Genomic DNA, 7294 nt, shown 5'->3' with positions numbered 1-7294 from the left:
TAATCAAATGGGCAATGGTAACCCCAAAAACTGGGGGTTAAAGAAGTTTCATTTGCTTTCATATAACAGGGCAGGCACTCAGTAGGTGGGTTCCGCTGAAGCCACAGCCAAATACCAAGAGACTGGGTAGTTCATAAAGGTAACTGTTAATACGATAACTGTGAATTCGATTCATTCAATTTGTTCTTTGTCATGTTAAGACATGCAATGTACATAACTATGAACAACATGGAAAAATTGGACAACTACCAGAGATTTATTTACATGAATAGAGTATATTTTGAAATTTAAAAAAACGATGTACAGCTCGGAAACAGACCCTTCGGTCCAACCTGCCCATGCCGACCAGATATCCCAACCCAATCTAGTCCCACCTGCCAGCACCCGGCCCATACCCTTCCAAACCCTTCCTATTCATATACCCATCCAAATGCCTCGAAAATGTTGCAATTGTACCAGCCTCCGCCACTTCCTCTGGCAGCTCATTCCACACACGTACCACCCTCTGGATGAAAGCGTTGCACCTTTGGTCGCTTTTATATCTTTCGCCTCTCACACTAAACCTAAGCCCTCCAGTTCTGGACTCCCCAACCCCAGGGGAAAGACTTTGTCTATTTATCCTATCCATGCCCCACATAATTCTGCAGTTCTTTCAGTTTCTAAAACTTCTCAAGAGTTTTCTTAGAAAACAAAAACGGCAAAAACAGAGGAACCATTAGACTGAGGCCACGCTGCAGTAATTGTGGAGAGGAGGGAATTACGGGTAATGGTTCGGGAAGCAGAACCCTCTCGAGGAATATGTATTAATTTGAAGTTCGATCCCGTTGATAGATTTGCAGGTTTCTCTTTTACTTTGTAGAAGAGGGGGAGGTGTCAGTCAGCAGTAAGGGGTTTTCACAGGAGGGCATGATTTGGAGATGCCAGTGTTGGACTGGGGTATAGAAAGTTAAAAATCACACAACACCAGGTTATAGACCAACAGGTTTAATTGGAAGCACTAGCTTTCGGAGCGCTGCTCCTTCATCAGGTGGTTGTCCGAAATCTCGAGCTTCCAATTAAATCTGTTGGACTATAACCTGGTGTTGTGTGATGTTTAACTTCACAGCAAGGGGTAGTCATGGGCAGCTGTTTAGTGAAGGTCGCTTCCACTGATGTGGGAAGGCAGTGCACGCAAAACCCTCCCTGCCCTAGATAGGTAACCTGAACCAAGATGGGCTTTCCAAGGTCAGGGGGTGCAGAGTGCTGAGGCCGCTGTCATCATTTAGTTCCCATGGGTCCCAAGTCCTTGGGATGCCGTGGCGCCTTAATGATGAATGGGATTGTGTGCAACCGAGACAGGGTCGTGGCAGAACAGTGTCGAGAGTGTGTTGCTGGAAACGCACAGCAGGGAAATCGATGTTTCGGGCTCCAGCATCTGCAGACCTCCCTGTCTCCGAGCAGAACAGTGTTATCCGCTCAGGGTTGAGCAGAACGTCCGCAGCTACTCCCGGGGGTCCAACGAAACACAAAGCGCTATCCGGGAAGGCAAACGTAGGGGGTGGGGTCAGCAAGCACAGCGTAGGGTGATCCCGGTTCGTGAGGGGAAAAAGAAAACGTATTGCGGTGAAATTGACATAGGAAGTGAAATTGACAAAGGAGGTGAAATTGACATTGTCAGAGCAACCCTGCGCAGGAAGGAGGTAGAGCGTCATGGAGGGGCGGTGGGCAAGATGGAAAGGACGGGGTCAAGGGAGGGCACAGACGGCTGTGTAAGGGCATGAACAAGTGTTACCCTTCATGGTGTCGTGGGGGGATGAAGGTCGGGTCTGCAGGCAATGATAGTCTCCAGCTGAGAGTCGTGAGAACCCGGAATCTTTGTGTGTGTGGGGAGGGATCGTGTGTGTGTGTGTGTGGGTGCATGCGTGTGTGTGTGGCTGCATGTGTGTGTGTGGGTGCATGTGTGGGTGTGTGTCCTGTGTGTGTGTGTGTGTCTGCGTGTGTGGGTGCATGCATGTGTGTGTTTGTGGGTGCATGTGTGGGTGTGTGTGGCTGTGTGTGTGTGTGTCTGTGTGTGTGTGTGCATGTAGGGATATGCGGGTCTGTGAGAGTGTGTGTAGGTGCATGTGTGTGAGTGTACTGGGGTATCAATTTGTGAGAATGTGCGTGAGTGGCTGTGAATGTGGAAGTGTTTGAGTGAGTTTATGAGAGAGAGCTTGTGTTTGAGAGAGGGTATGCAATAGTGTGTGGGTCGGTAGGAGTGTGCTTTTGTGTGTGTGCGTGTACTTGTGAGTGTCCGTGAAATAGTATACAGTGCAGTGTTGTCACGTGTCGTGTGACATGAACCAAAGTGCCCTGTTAAAGTCATCCCCATGGGTACCGAACTTGACTATCAGCCTCTGCTTGGCCACTTTGCATTGTTGGCTGTCCCATAGTCTGCCTTGGAGGATTGTCACCCAGGGGTCCGAGACCGAAAGGCACAGAGCGCTGAAGTGCTCTCCGACTGGGAGGCTAGAACCAGTCTGACTCAAGATTGGGACACAGACAGACTTTAACCTCACACCTTTAATGCATTGTCTGAGCTGAGATGGCATCTCTTGTTAGACAACCTGAAGTTATCTCGACAACATAACTTTGAAAAGGTTCTGAGGTTCTTATATTAATGAACGGAAACTAGTAAACCCATTATAAAAGATGAAAGGCTTAACCTAAATGTGTTTAATATATCATTTCAGCTGCATTAAACTGTAATCCTTTTGCTATAAATACTGCGTCTTATGGTCCTTCTTATCATCAGGTTGATCTACATCGGATACACTCTATCCATTCTTTATCCTTCAAAGAAAATCAGTCACCTTCATCAGACACTACCTTCCCTTAACAAATCCATGATGACTATATCGGATGATGACGTGGAGGAGCCTATGGTGGACTGGGGAGGACAAAGTTCAAAATCACACAATACCAGGTTATCGTCCAAGTAGCTTTCGGAGCACTCCTAAAACTAGTGCTTCCAAGTAAAGCTGTTGGACTGTAATCTGGTGTTGTGTGATTTTTAACTTTATCCTGGATTAAACTTTCACTCACTCTGTGGTCACTTCTATCATCTCTCAGAGTTTTATCGAATCATTTTCTCATACTGGAAATATAAAAGCAGCTGGTGTCCACTCCTCCTATTTCTGACCTGCACCTAAAACAATAACATTACCGATTCGATATGAGAAATAACGTTGTTTGGATATTTGTGAACTGTCCACCCAGATTTCACTTGATATTAGGCTGTAGTTCACAAAAAACAAAATGAGAGTAATGTTGAAATGAGTGAAATCCGGAAACATTTCTTTCGAAATAAGATGGAAAACCAAGGAATTCTGCCATGACTCGTGTTTCTTTGAACCGTGCTCGACTTGACTCCTTAATCCTCCTGGGGACATCCTCAACTTCAAAGTTGTGTCTGCACTCCAGAGGTCTGGCAGACTCAATGTGATGTGCAGACGGAGGTGTTTCATTCCCACTGAATCGATCGGCTCTTTTGGTTGTGGAGTGGTGTTAAAATGCACTGCTTGCGATGGCCGGGAATCGAACCCGGGTCAACTGCTTGGAAGGCAGCTATGCTCACCACTACGCCACCATCGCTACAGGCTGACGCGCTCTAGAAATGAGCTGATGTGCCATAATAGTTCTTGAATCGAAATTTCGTTGTTGTTTTGTTGGAAATTTTGCAGTGAAATATTAGAATTGAGAAGTCATCAAAGACCGAGTTTTACTGAGTGGATCGGTCTCCTGATGCCCCGCCTCACTTTTTAATACACACAAAGCAGCATTTCGGATTTCTCATCATCTGAAATCAATCAATAACAGAAATAGCACGAAAATCCCAGGGCAACCCTGGAACGATCACACAATTAAAACTTGTCAAGTTCTCAGAAAGGTTCACCGGACCGAAACGTGAACTCTGATTTCTCTTCATACAGCTTTACCACCGACTTCGGGTTTGGTTTCTGATTTACAGCGTAGACATAGTCATCGAGATAGAGATGTACAGCTCGGAAACAGACCCTTCGGTCCAACCTGCCCATGCCGACCAGATATCCCAACCCAATCTAGTCCCACCTGCCAGCACCCGGCCCATATCCTTCCAAACCCTTCCTATTCATATACCCATCCAAATGCCTGGAAAATGTTGCAATTGTACCAGCCTCCGCCACTTCCTCTGGCAGCTCATTCCACACACGTACCACCCTCTGGATGAAAGCGTTGACCCTTTGGTCGCTTTTATATCTTTCGCCTCTCACACTAAACCTATGCCCTCTAGTTCTGGACTCCCCGACCCCAGGGAAAAGACTTTGTCTATTTATCCTATCCATGCCCCACATAATTCTGCAGTTCTTTCAGTTTCTAAAACTTCTCAAGAGTTTTCTTAGAAAACAAAAACGGCAAAAACAGAGGAACCATTAGACTGAGGCCACGCTGCAGTAATTGTGGAGAGGAGGGAATTCCGGGTAACAGTTCGGGAAGCAGAACCCTCTCGAGGAATATGTATTAATTTGAAGTTCGATCCCGTTGATAGATTTGCAGGTTTCTCTTTTACTTTGTAGAAGAGGGGGAGGTGTCAGTCAGCAGTAAGGGGTTTTCACAGGAGGGCATGATTTGGAGATGCCAGTGTTGGACTGGGGTATAGAAAGTTAAAAATCACACAACACCAGGTTATAGACCAACAGGTTTAATTGGAAGCACTAGCTTTCGGAGCGCTGCTCCTTCATCAGGTGGTTGTCCGAAATCTCGAGCTTCCAATTAAATCTGTTGGACTATAACCTGGTGTTGTGTGATGTTTAACTTCACAGCAAGGGGTAGTCATGGGCAGCTGTTTAGTGAAGGTCGCTTCCACTGATGTGGGAAGGCAGTGCGCGCAAAACCCTCCCTGCCCTAGATAGGTAACCTGAACCAAGATGGGCTTTCCAAGGTCAGGGGGTGCAGAGTGCTGAGGCCGCTGTCATCATTTAGTTCCCATGGGTCCCAAGTCCTTGGGATGCCGTGGCGCCTTAATGATGAATGGGATTGTGTGCAACCGAGACAGGGTCGTGGCAGAACAGTGTCGAGAGTGTGTTGCTGGAAACGCACAGCAGGGAAATCGATGTTTCGGGCTCCAGCATCTGCAGACCTCCCTGTCTCCGAGCAGAACAGTGTTATCCGCTCAGGTTTAAGCAGAACGTCCGCAGCTACTCCCGGGGGTCCAACGAAACACAAAGCGCTATCCGGGAGGGCAAACGTAGGGGGTGGGGTCAGCAAGCACAGCGTAGGGTGATCCCGGTTCGTGAGGGGAAAAAGAAAACGTATTGTGGTGAAATTGACACAGGAAGTGAAATTGACAAAGGAGGTGAAATTGACATTGTCCGAGCAACCCTGCGCAGGAAGGAGGTAGAGCGTCATGTAGGGGCGGTGGGCAAGATGGAAAGGACGGGGTCAAGGGAGGGCACAGACGGCTGTGTAAGGGCATGAACAAGTGTTACCCTTCATGGTGTCGTGGGGGGATGAAGGTCGGGTCTGCAGGCAATGATAGTCTCCAGCTGAGAGTCGTGAGAACCCGGAATCAGTGTGTGTGTGTGGGGGGGGACCGTGTGTGTGTGTGTATGTCTGTGTGTGTGTGTGTGTGTGTGTCTGCGTGTGTGGGTGCATGCGTGTGTGTGTGGCTGCATGTGTGTGTGTGGGTGCATGTGTGGGTGTGTGTCCTGTGTGTGTGTCTGCGTGTGTGGGTGCATGCATGTGTGTGTGTGTGGGTGCATGTGTGGGTGTGTGTGGCTGTGTGTGTGTGTGTCTGTGTGTGTGTGTATGCATGTAGGGATATGCGGGTGTGTGAGAGTGTGTGTAGGTGCATGTGTGTGAGTGTACTGGGGTATCAATTTGTGAGAATGTGCGTGAGTGGCTGTGAATGTGGAAGTGTTTGAGTGAGTTTATGAGAGAGAGCTTGTGTTTGAGAGAGGGTATGCATGTGTGTGTGGGTCGGTAGGAGTGTGCTTTTGTGTGTGTGCGTGTACTTGTGTAGTGTCCGTGAAATAGTATACAGTGCAGTGTTGTCACGTGTCGTGTGACATGAACCAAAGTGCCCAGTTAAAGAAAGTCATCCCCATGGGTACCGAACTTGACTATCAGCCTCTGCTTGGCCACTTTGCATTGTTGGCTGTCCCATAGTCTGCCTTGGAGGATTGTCACCCAGGGTTCCGAGACCGAAAGGCACAGAGCGCTGAAGTGCTCTCCGACTGGGAGGCTAGAACCAGTCTGACTCAAGATTGGGACACAGACAGACTTTAACCTCACACCTTTAATGCATTGTCTGAGCTGAGATGGCATCTCTTGTTAGACAACCTGAAGTTATCTCGACAACGTAACTTTGAAAAGGTTCTGAGGTTCTTATATTAAAGAACGGAAACTAGTAAACCCATTATAAAAGATGAAAGGCTTAACCTAAATGTGTTTAATATATCATTTCAGCTGCATTAAACTGTAATCCTTTTGCTATAAATACTGCGTCTTATGGTCCTTCTTATCATCAGGTTGATCTACATCGGATACACTCCATCCATTCTTTATCCTTCAAAGAAAATCAGTCACCTTCATCAGACACTACCTTCCCTTAACAAATCCATGATGACTATATCGGATGATGACGTGGAGGAGCCTGTGGTGGACTGGGGAGGACAAAGTTCAAAATCACACAATACCAGGTTATCGTCCAAGTTGCTTTCGGAGCACTCCTAAAACTAGTGCTTCCAAGTAAAGCTGTTGGACTGTAATCTGGTGTTGTGTGATTTTTAACTTTATCCTGGATTAAACTTTCACTCACTGTGTGGTCACTTCTATCATCTCTCAGAGTTTTATCGAATCATTTTCTCATACTGGAAATATAAAAGCAGCTGGTGTCCACTCCTCCTATTTCTGACCTGCACCTAAAACAATAACATTACCGATTCGATATGAGAAATAACGTTGTTTGGATATTTGTGAACTGTCCACCCACATTTCACTTGATATTAGGCTGTAGTTCACAAAAAACAAAATGAGAGTAATGTTGAAATGAGTGAAATCCGGAAACATTTCTTTCGAAATAAGATGGAAAACCAAGGAATTCTGCCATGACTCGTGTTTCTTTGAACCGTGCTCGACTTGACTCCTTAATCCTCCTGGGGACATCCTCAACTTCAAAGTTGTGTCTGCACTCCAGAGGTCTGGCAGACTCAATGTGATGTGCAGACGGAGGTGTTTCATTCCCACTGAATCGATCGGCTCTTTTGGTTGTGGAGTGGTGTTAAAATGCACTGCT

General features: G+C 46.8%; 1 non-coding gene across 1 annotated transcript; it reads right to left on the bottom strand.

Moving 5' to 3' along the window:
* Nucleotides 1–3540: 3540 nt before the first annotated feature.
* Nucleotides 3541–3612, bottom strand: trnag-ucc (transfer RNA glycine (anticodon UCC)). Its single transcript has one exon. It is a non-coding gene; the product is annotated as a tRNA-Gly (tRNA).
* Nucleotides 3613–7294: the final 3682 nt, after the last annotated feature.

Source organism: Chiloscyllium punctatum, chromosome 15 (assembly GCF_047496795.1).
Source record: "Chiloscyllium punctatum isolate Juve2018m chromosome 15, sChiPun1.3, whole genome shotgun sequence".
Lineage (NCBI taxonomy): Eukaryota > Metazoa > Chordata > Chondrichthyes > Orectolobiformes > Hemiscylliidae > Chiloscyllium > Chiloscyllium punctatum.
The sequence above is the reverse complement of the archived record's forward strand: the minus strand, read 5'-3'. Positions and strand labels throughout refer to the sequence as shown.